The sequence below is a fragment of the Chionomys nivalis genome, chromosome X (genome assembly GCF_950005125.1).
Source record: "Chionomys nivalis chromosome X, mChiNiv1.1, whole genome shotgun sequence".
Classification (NCBI taxonomy): domain Eukaryota; kingdom Metazoa; phylum Chordata; class Mammalia; order Rodentia; family Cricetidae; genus Chionomys; species Chionomys nivalis.
The window spans coordinates 38,321,514-38,334,037 of record NC_080112.1 but is presented as its reverse complement, the minus strand read 5'-3'; positions in this window follow the sequence as shown (position 1 = coordinate 38,334,037).

Sequence of the window (12,524 nt, the reverse complement as noted above, 5' to 3'; positions counted from 1 at the left end):
TCCATAGTATCCAGCAGACTTTCCATAAAGCAGTAAATTTCAAAGACAGTTTAATCACTTTCTACTGTATCCTTCAGAATGTCTCTCAGAATCTCATGAATAAGGAAACCCAAAGGATCACTCACCTTTTGGCAAGTTCAACAGTCATCTCTCTGCAGGTTCTTCATGTTCAGTTTATGCAACAGTCAAGGCAAGAGCAATTTCTTGCTCAAATGGCTAATCAACTCCATAAGGAGACTTTCCAATGCCCGTCTTCCTCGGGAAGTAGCTTAGTGCTACCAGGAGCAGACATTTCTCATTGTCATGAAAAGCCCTAAGTTATTAAAACATTTTAAATGCCATATTCTGTAGTCTTTGAAAGATATGAAGAATGCCTATCTGAAATATATCTATGCACATCTAGAAAATTTAACTAACATGATTACAAACTTGACAATTATAGATGATTATCTACTAACCTATATTTCTTAATTATACATTACATTTTTAAATGAACTACACAATTACAATACCTCAATCAAGAGCAGAAATATACATATAACAAGATTGACCTTAAATTTATGTCAGTAAACCAAGATCCATACCAATGTAAATTATTCATATCTATATCATATCCCCCTTTAAATGTAAAAGAACATATATAAACAATATTTGGGAATATGGACTTAGATTTATCCATACCATTTCTTGCAGATTGGGGGACCTGTTAATCAGATTTTTCATGGTGTAACTTGCATGCCAGGTTCATCTCAGTCAACAGTTGAGTGAAGAAATTTTTTGAGGGTGTTCACATTGACCTTTTAGGAGACCATGGTCTATCAAACCATATTTGTTTAGAAGAAATCCACAGGTTCTCATCTTCTGTGAAAACAAAAGAAGAACCTCTTTTCCAAAGCACCATACCCTTAGACTTAAATTCTGAAGTCAAGATACCTTTATAAATATACATGCTGGTTGAGCTTAATGTGTGTCTAGAATAAAGCTCTCTCTGATTTTTAAGTGTATTTAGTCCATCATGTTGGTGCCAAGTTCTTGTAATGAGGGGGGCCACTGTTTGTCCAGGCCACCTGGCTAGCTTACACCCAAAATAACCACACAGAAACTGTATTCATTAAAACACTGCTTGGCCCATTAGCTCTAGTTTCTTATTGAGTAATTCTTACATCTTAATTTAACCCATTTATATTAATCTGTTTATTGCCACATGCCAGTCACTTATTGGGAGTGAATCAGTATGCTGACTCTGGAGGCTCCATGGTGGCTCTCCCTTTGCCCTTCTTTCTCTCAGAATTTAGTTCTGTTTTCTCCACCTACCTACGTTCTACCCTATCAGGTCCAAAACAGTTTCTTTATTCATTAACCAATAAAAGCAACACATGAACAAACAAAGCTCCTACACCACTGGTGTGTTAGTGTAAAACTGTTTCTGAGATAACCAAAACAATCCTGTACAATAAAAGAACTTCTGGAGGCATCACAATCCCTGACTTCAAACTCTACTACAGAGCTACATTACTGAAAACAGCCTGGTATTGGCATTAGAACATACAGGAGGACTTATGGAACTGAATAAAAGACCTGGATATTAATCCACACTCCTTCAAACAACTGATTTTGGACAAAGAAGCAAAAAAATATCAAATGGAAAAAAAGAAAGCATATTTAACAAATGGTGCTGGCATAACTAGATATCAACATGTAGAAGAATGAAAATAGACCCATATCTATCATCACATACAAAACTCAAGTCCAAATGGATCAACAACCTTAACATAAAACCAACCACACTGAACTTTATAGAAGAAAAGGTGGGAAATACACTTGAACACATTTGCACAGGAAATCACTTCCTAAATATAATGCCAGCAGCACAGACACTGAGAGAAACAATTAATAAATGGGACCTCGTAAAAATGAAAAGCTTCTGTAAAGGTAAGGACATGGTCAACAAGACAAAAGAACAACCTACAGAATCTTTACTAACCCCACATCAGACAGAAGTTTGATCTTCAAAATATGCAAAGAACCCAAGAAATTGGTCACCAAAAGAACACATAATCCAATAAAAAAAATGGATTACAGACCTAAATAGAGAACTCTCAACAAAGGAATCTAAAATGGTTGAAAGACACTTGAGGAAATGTTCAACATCCTTAGTCATCAGAGAAATGCAAATCAAAATAACTCTGAGATTCCATCTTACACCTGTAAGAATGGCCAAGGTCAAAAACACTGATGACAACTTATTCTGGAGAGGTTGTGGAGTAAAGCGAACACTTCTGCATTACTGGTAGGATTGTAATCTGGTTCAACCTCTTTGGATGACAGTGTGGTGATTTCTCAGAAAATGATTAAACAACCTTCCTCAAGACCCAGTAATGCAACTTTTGGGTATATATTCAAAGGATGCTAAATCATGCCACAAGGACATATGCTCAATTATGTTCATAGCAGCTTTGTTTGACATAGACAGAACCTGGAAACAGCTTAAATGCCCCTCGACTAAAGAATGGATAAGGAAAATGTGGTACCTTTACATAATGGCATAGTGCACAGCAGAAAAAGCCAGCGACATCTTGAATTTTGCAGGAAAATAGATGGAGCTAGAAAGCATTATTTTGAGTGAGGTAACCCAAATACAGAAGACAATTATCCCATGTATTCACTCATAGGTGGTTTTTAAGCACAAAGCAAAGTAAACCAGCCTACAAACCACTATCCCAGAGAACTTAGACAACAATGAGGACACTAAGACAGACTTACATAGATCTAATCTACATGGGAAGTAGAAAAAGACAAGATCTCTTGAGTTAATTGGGAGCATGGGAGTCCTTGGGGGAGGGTTGAAGGGGGAGTGGAAAGGTAGGGAGGGGAGCAGAGAAAATTGTAGAGATCAATAAAAATCAATTTGCAAAACTGTTTCTGAGAAAGGGAAACCAACACATGATAAAATGGCTCTATAATACTTAAATGTGAGGGAGGTTCCTGGCCAGCAAGAAAACCTGATCCTGTTCTGGGGGACTCATCAGAGTGGTGAGTTTGTTCATGACCCACAGCAGGAGCCCGGAAACAGAGTACGGACATTCCCCGACCCCTTTCACTCCCCAGTCATTCGGCAGGGGCTGCTCCCCTCTGCTGGGGCTTCTCTCTCCCTAACCCGACCCTTCATCCTCCCTTCCACGGGGCTACAAGATACACCAGTTCAGCCTGTTTGGGCACTGGGACGGGGAGCTGAGGGCAACGGGGTAGGCGGAAGTTGCTTTGCTTCAATAGCCTGCCTGCAGTAAGGTGAGTCTTTTGTAGCGAGGTCCCAGGCCAGCAAGGGAACCTGATCATGTTCCATAAGATCCATCGGATAGCATTTGAAGGAAGAGATGGGCAGGCACCAAGGCAAGAATTCCTCCACCAATCTGAAAAACAACATGAAAACACGAGAACCCAGTGATCTTACAACTGAAGGACTTGAACACCCTAATCGAGAAGGGGAGAAAATTGATATTATGAAAGCAATACAGTTCCTTAAACAGCATGTAAAAAACGCCCTTATAGAAATGGATGAGAAGTATAAAAAAAGTTTAAAGAAATGAATAAATACATAAATGATACCCTAGGAAAACAAGAAAAAACAATCAAACAGGTAATGGAAACAGTTCAAGAATTGAAAACTAAAATGGAGGCAAGGAAGAAAACATGAACCGAGGGCTGGCTTGATATGGAAAATTTAGGTCAAGAAACAAGGACTACAGAAACAAGCATAACTAATAGAATACAAGAGATAGAAGAAAGAATCTCAGACTCTGAAGACACTATAGAGAAAATAAACGCACTGATCAAAGAAAACAGCAAATCCAACAAATTCACATCACAAAACATTCAGGAAATAAGCGACACAATAAAAAGACCAAACCTAAGAATAATAGGGATAGAAGAAAAAGAAGAATTACAGCTCAAAGACCCAGAAAATATATTTAACAAAATTATAGAAGAAAACTTTCCCAACATAAAAAAAAAGATATTCCTATAAATATTCAAGAAGCATACAGAACAACAAATAGACTGGATAAAAAAAATCCCTTAGCCATATAATAATCAAAACACAAAATACAGATTAAAGAAAGAATATTAAGAGCTGCAAAGGAAAAAGGTCAAGTAACTTATAAAGGTAAACCTATCAGACTTACACCGGACTTCTCTATGGAAAGCCAGAAGGTCCTGGATAGAGGTACTGCAGAAACTAAGAGACCATGGATGCAAGCCCAGACTACAATACCCAACCAAACTATCATTCACTAGAATGGAGAAAACAAAATATTCCAGGATAAGAACAAATTTAAACAATACGTAGCCACAAATCTAGCCTTACAGAAAGTAATAGAAGGAAAATCACAACACAAGGAATCCAATATTGCCAACACTGCCTATGATAACTCAGAAATCTACTGACCCTTTACCAGCACAACTCAAAGAAGGGAAACACAAACAATACTACCAAAAAATTAATAACAACCGGAGTCAACAACCACTGGTCATTAATATCACTTAATATCAATGGACTCAATTCACCTATAAAAAGGCACAGGCTAAGAGATTGGATACAAAAACAGGATCTAACATTCTGCTGTTTACAAGAAACATGCCTCAACCACAAAGACAGACATCTACTCAGAGTAAAGGGCTGGGAAAAGGCTTGTAAAGCAAATGGACCAAAGAAACAAGCAGGTGTGACCATATTAATTTCTAACAAATCTGACATCAAACTAAAATCAATCAGAAGAGATAGAGATGATCATTTTCTACTCATAACAGGAACAGTTCATCAGGATGAAGTCTCAATCCTGAATATCTATGCCCCTAATATAAAAGCACTCACATATGTAAAAGATACATTACTAGAACTCAAGGCAGACATCAAACCACACACACTAATAGTAGGAGACATCAACACACCTCTCACCAATGGACAGGTCAATCAGACAAACCTAATAGAGAAATAAGAGGATAAATGGAGGTAATGAAGCAAATGGACTTAATAGACATCTTTAGAACATTCCATGCAAATAGGAAAGAATAAACCTTCTTCTCTGCTGCGCATGGAACCTTCTCAAAAATTGACCACATACTCAGTAACAAAGCAAACTTCCACAGATACAAAAAAATTTAGTGACCACCTGTGTCTTATCGGATCACCATAGATTAAAGTTAGAATTCAACAACAAGGCTACCCCCAGAAAGACGACAAACTCATGGAAACTGAACATCAACTACTGAACCACATCTGGGTAAAGGAAGAAATAAAGAAAGAAATTAAAGTCTTCCCTGGAGTAAATGAAAATAAAGAGACAACATACTCAAACCTATGGGACAATATGAAAGCAGTGCTAAGAGGAAAGTTCATAGCACTAAGTGCCCACTTAAAGAAAACAGAGAAAGCACACATTGGATACTTACAGCCCACATGAAAGCTCGAGAAAAAAAAGAAGCAGAATTACCTAGGAGGAGTAGAAGACTGGAAATGATCAAACTGAGGGCTGAAATCAACAAAATAGAAACACAGAAAACAATCCAAAGAATCAATGAAACAAAAAGCTGGTTCTTGGAGAAAATCAATAAGATTGATAAACCCCTATCCAAACTAATCAAATGGCAGAGAGAGAATACGCAAATTAACAAGATCAGAAACGAAAAGGGAGACATAACCACAGACGCAGAGGAAATTCAGAGAATCATTAGATCTCACAACAAAAACCTGTATGCCACAAAACTGGAAAATGTAAAAGAAATGGACACTTTTTTAGATAAGTACCATATACCAAAGTTAAACCAGGACCAGGTGAGCAATCTAAATAGACCTGTTAGTTGCGAAGAATTAGAAGTTGTTATAAAAAACCTCCCTACCAAAAAAAGTCCAGGTCCAGACGGCTTCAGTGCAGAATTCTACCAGAACTTCCAAGAAGACCTAATACCTATACTACTTAAGGTATTTCACAATATAGAAACAGAGAAGTCATTGCCAAATTCCTTTTATGAAGCTGCAGTTACTCTGATACAAAAACCACACAAAGATACAACCAAGAAAGAGAACTACAGGCAAATCTCACTCATGAACATCGACCCAAAGATACTCAATAAAATACTGGCAAACCGAATCCAAGAACACATTAGAAAAATTATCCATTATGATCAAGTAGGCTTCATCCCAGAGATGCAGGGCTGGTTCAACATACGACAATCTATCAATGTAATCAATCATATAAATAAACTGAAAGAAAAAACCATATGATCATTTCATTAGATGCTGAAAAAGCATTTGACAAAATTCAACATCCCTTTATGATAAAGGTCTTAGAGAGATTAGGGATAAAAGGGTAGTACCTAAGTATAATAAAAGCTATTTATAGCAAGCCGACAGCTAACATCAAATTAAATGGAGAGAAAATCAAAGCTATTCCACTAAACTCAGGAACACGACAAGGCTGTCCACTCTCTCCATACCTCTTTAATATAGTGCTTGAAATTCTAGCGATAGCAATAAGACAACATAAGGGGATCAAAGGGATTCAAATTGGAAAGGAAGAAGTTAAACTTTCATTATTTGCAGACGATATGATAGTGTACATAAGCGACCCCAAAAACTCCAGCAAAGAACTCCTACAGATGATAAACACCTTTAGGAGCGTGGCAGGATACAAGATCAATTTCAAAATATCAGTTGCCCTCCTATACACAAAGGATAAGGAAACAGAGAGGGAAATCAGAGAAGCATCACCCTTCACGATAGCCACAAATAGCATAAAATATCTTGGGGTAACCCTAACCAAGGAAGTGAAGGATCTATTTGACAAGACCTTTAAGTCTTTGAAGAAAGAAATTGAGGAGGATACCAGAAAATGGAAGGATCTCCCTTGTTCTTGGATTGGGAGGATCAACATAGTAAAAATGGCAATTCTACCAAGGGCAATTTATAGATTCAATGCAATTCCCATTAAAATCGCATCAAAATTCTTTACAGATCTTGAGAGGACATTAATCAACATTATATGGAAAAACAAAAAACCCAGGATAGCCAAAACAATCTTATATAATAAAGGATCGTCTGGAGGCATTACCATCCCTGACTTCAAACTCTATTACAGAGCTTCAGTATTGAAAACAGCTTGGTATTGGCATAAAAACAGAGAAGTCGATCAATGGAACTGAGTAGAAGACCCTGATGTTAACCCACAAACATATGAACACCTGATTTTTGATAAAGGAGCTAAAAGTATTCAATGGAAAAAAGAGAGCATCTTCAACAAATGGTGCTGGCAGAACTGGTTGTCAGCGTGTAGAAGAATGAAAATAGATCCATATCTATCACCATGCACAAAACTCAAGTCCAAATGGATTAAAGACCTTAATATCAGTCTGAACACACTGAACCTGATAGAAGAAATTGTGGGAAGTACTCTACAACATATGGGTACAGGAAATCACTTCCAACGTTTATCCCCAGCAGCACAGACATTAAGGACAACATTGAATAAATGGGACCTCCTGAAAATGAGTAGCTTCTGTAAAGCAAAGGACACTGTCACTAAGACAAAAAGGCATCCCACTGACTGGGAGAAGATCTTCACCAATCCTGCAACAGACAAAGGTCTGATCTCCAAAATATATAAAGAACTCAAGAAACTAGACTTTAAAATGCTAATGAACCCTATTAAAAAATGGGGCACTGAAATGAACAGAGAATTCTCAACAAAAGAAATTCAAATGGCCAAAAGTCACTTAAGGTCATACTCAACCTCCTTAGCGATAAGGGAAATGCAAATTAAAACAACTTTGAGATACCATCTTACACCTGTCAGAATGGCTAAAATCAAAAACACCAATGATAGCGTTTGCTGGGGAGGATGTGGAGAAAGGGACACACTCATTAATTGCTGGTAGGAATGCAAACTAGTGCAACCACTTTGGAAATCAGTGTGGCGATTTCTCAGGAAATTTGGGATCATCCTACCCCAAGATCCAGTAATACCACTATTGGGAATATACCCAAGAGATGCCCTATCATATGACAAAAGTTTGTTTGTAATAGTCAGAACCTGGAAACAATCTAGATGCCCTTCAATGGAGGAATGGATGAAGAAAGTGTGGAATATATACATATTAGAGTACTACTCAGCGGTAAAAAACAATGACTTCTCGAATTTTGCATGCAAATGGATGGAAATAGAAAATACTATCCTGAGTGAGGTATCCCAGACCCAAAAAGAGGAACTTGGGATGTACTCACTCATAATTGGTTTCTAGCCATAAATAAAAGACATTGAGCATATAATTTGTGATCCTAGAGAAGCTAAATAAGAAAGTGAACCCAAAATAAATCGTAGAGTCATCCGCCTGGATAGGGGAAGTAGACAAGATTGCTGGGCAAAAACTGGGAACTAGCGGGTGAGGTGGCTTGGGGCTAAAGGGAAATGGGATGAGAAATGTGAGAAGGGGAGGATGGGAGGAGCTTGAGAGATTGGGATGGTTAGGATATAGGAAGGATGGATACGGGAGCAGTGAAGTATATATCCTAACTAAGGGAGCCATCTTAGGGTTGGCAAGAAATTTGACTCTAGAGGGGCTTACAGGTGTCCAGGGAGATGTCCCCAGCTGGTACGTTGGGCAACTGAGGAGATGGAACCTGAAATGATCCTATCCTATACTGATGAATATCTTACATATCACCTTGGAACCTGCATCTGGCGATGGATCGAGAGAGAGACAGAGACCCAATTTGGAACAACGGTCTGAGCTCTTAAGGTCCAAATGAGGAGCAGAAGGAGGGAGAACATGAGCAAGGAAGTCAGGACCACGAGGGGTGCAACCACCCGCAGTGACATTGGAACTGATTTATTGGGAGCCCACCAATGCCAGGTGGACTGGGACTGAATAAGCATGGGTTGAAACCCGACTCTCTGAACATGACGGACAATGAAGGCTTATGAGAAAACAAGGACAATGGCACTAGGTTTCGATCCTAATACATGAACTGGCTTTGTGGGAGCTTAGCCTGTTTGGACGATCACCTTCCTGGACCTAGATAGAAGTGGGAGGACCTTGGTCTTCCCTCAGGGCAGGGAATTTGTACTGCTCTTCAGTATTGAGAGGGAGGGGGAATGGAGTGGCGGGAGGAGAAGAGGAGTGGGGATAGGGAAAGGGGAGTGGGGGAGTGGCAATATTTGGGAAAAGGGGGATGGAAATGGGGAACGGGAACAGGTGGAATTTTAATTAAAAAAGAATAAAAATAATTTTTAAAAAAGTATATACATGTATAAAGACTGTGTAAATTAAACTACCGAAACACAGAAGAGAAAAAGAAAAAGAAAAATTATGATCAAGTAGGCTTCATCCCAGAGATGCAGGGCTGGTTCAACATACGAAAATCTATCAATGTAATCCATCATATAAATAAACTGAAAGAAAAAAACCATATGATTGTTTCAATAGATGCTGAAAAAGCATTTGACAAAATTCAACATCCCTTTATGATAAAAGTCTTGGAGAGATTAGGGATACAAGGGTCATACCTAAATATAATTAAAGCTATTTACAGCAAGCCAACAGCTAACATCAAATTAAATGGAGAGAAACTTAAAGCCATCCCACTAAAATCAGGAAAACACCAAGGCTGTCCACTCTCTCCATACCTCTTCAATATAGTCCTTGAAGTTTTAGCAATAGCAATAAGACAACATAAGGGGATAAAGGGGATTCAAATTGGAAAGGAAGAAGTTAAACTTGCATTATTTGCAGATGATATGATGGTGTACATAAGGGACCTCAAAATCTCCAGCAAAGAACTCCTACAGCTGATAAACACCTTTAGCAATGTGGCAGGATACAAGATCAACTCCAAAAAATCAGTCGCCCTCTTATACACAAAAGATAAGGAAGCAGAGAGGGAAATCAGAGAAGCATCACCTTTCACGATAGCCACAAATAGCATAAAATATCTTGGGGTAACCCTAACCAAGGAAGTGAAAGTTCTATTTGACAAGAACTTTAAGTCTTTGAATAAAGAAATTGAAGAGGATACCAGAAAATGGAAGGATCTCCCTTGCTCTTGGATTGGGAGGATCAACATAGTAAAAATGGCAATTCTACCAAAGGCAATTTATAGATTCAATGCAATCCCCATCAAGGTCCCATCAAAATTCTTCACATATCTTGAGAGGACAATAATCAACTTTATATGGAAAAACAAAAAACCCAGGATAGCCAAAACAATCTTATACAATAAAGGAACTTCTGGAGGCATTACCATCCCTGACTCCAAACTCTATTACAGAGCTACAGTATTGAAAACAGCTTGGTATTGGCATAAAACAGAGAAGTCGACCAATGGAATCGAATAGAAGACCTGGATTTTAACCCTCAATCTTATGAACACCTGATTTTCGATAAAGGAGCTAAAAGTATACAATGGAAAAAAGAGAGCATCTTTAACAAATTTTGCTGGCATAACTGGATGTCAACCTGTAGAAGAATGAAAATAGACCCATATCCATCACCATGCACAAAACTCAAGTCCAAATAGATCAAAGACCTCAATATCAATCTGAACACACTAAACCTGATAGAAGAGAAAGTGGGAAGTACTCTACAACATATGGGCACAGGAGATCGCTTCCTATGTATAACCCCAACAACACAGACATTAAGGGGAACATTGAATAAATGGGTCCACCTGAAACTGAGAAGCTTTTGTAAAGCAAAGGACACTCACTAAGACAAAAAGGCAACCCACTGACTGGGAGAAGATCTTCACCAACCCTGCAACAGACAAAGGTCTGATCTCCAAAATATATAAAGAACTCAAGAAACTAGATTTTAAAATGCTAATTAACCCAATTAAAAATGGGGCACTGAACTGAACAGAGAATTCTCAACAGAACTTCAAATGGCCAAAAGACACTTAAGGTCATGCTTAACCTCCTTAGTGATCAAGGAAATGCAAATCAAAACAACTTTGACATACCATCTTACACCTGTCAGATTGGCTAAAATCTAAAACACCAATGATAGCCTTTGCTGGAGAGGTTGTGGAGTAAAAGGTACACTCATCCATTGCTGGTGGGAATGCAAACTTGTGCAACCACTTTGGAAAGCAGTGTGGCCGTTTCTCAGGAAATTCGGGATCAACCTACCCCAGGACCCAGCAATACCACTCTTGGGATACACCCAAGAGATTCCCTATCATATTACAAAAGCATTTGTTCAACTATGTTCATAGCAGCATTATTTGCAATAGCCAGAACCTGGAAACAACCTAGATGCCCTTCAATGGAAGAATGGATGAAGAAAGTCTGGAATATATACATGCTAGAGTACTACTCAGTGGTAAAAAAAAAAACAATGACATATTTAATTTTGCATGCAAATGGATGGAAATAAAAATCACTATCCTTAGTGAGGTAACACAGTCCCAAAAAGATGAACATGGGATGTACTCACTCATAATTGGTTTCTAGCCATAAATAAAGGACATTGAGCCTATAATTTGTGATCCTAGGAAGCTAAATAAGAAGGTGAACCCAAAGAAAAACATATAGTCATCCTCCTGGATATTGGAAGTAGACAAGATTGCTGGGCAAAAATTGGGAACTTGGGGGTGGTGTGGGTTGGGGGTAAGGAAAAATGGGGAGAGAAAAGTGAGAAGTGGAGCATGAGGGAACTTGGGGGAATGGGATGATTGGGATAAAGGAAGGGTGGATATGGGAGCAGGGAAGTATATATCCTAATTAAGGAAGCCATCTTAGGGTTAGCAAGGGACTTGACTCTACAGGGGCTCCCAGGTTTCCAGGGAGATATCCCCAGTTAGTTCCTTGGGCATCTGAGGAGAGGGATCCTGAAATGGCCTTATCTTATAGCCATACTGATGAATATCTTGCGTATCACCATAGAACCTTCATCTGGCGATGGATGGAGATAGAGACAGAGACCCACATTGGAGCACCAGACTGAGCACTCAGGACGCAGAAGCAGGTGGATCTTTGTGAGTTCAAGACCAGTCTGGTTTACAAGAGCTAGTTCCAGGACAGGATCCAAAGCTACAGTGAAACTCTGTCTCGAAAAACAAAACAAAAAATCCCAAAATATAAAAGAAAAGCTTTCCCCACTACTCAGTCATACCATGGTATGCACAGAGTAGCATTGGCCTCTGTACCCCTCATACCTCACCACCTTTAACAGACAAGAAAATTGACCCTTACTCTTACCATCTGCAGCACTCTGGAAAGTGGGCATTGTTCCTTATCTGGGAAGCACAGTAGAACTAATCCATTTGGCAAGGCGCAGGTGAGATAACCCTAAGGGAGTGAGAGTGGGAGAGCTGAGGGAGCTGACCTATCCTCTTACCAACTGAAGCACTTGGAAAAGTGGACCCTGCACATTACCTGGGCCACACAATAGAGCTGGCCTTGTTGGTGGAGGTAAACTTGAACCAGCCCCAAAATTGTGAGCATGGGAGAGCTGTTCCTGTTACTTATCTGTCA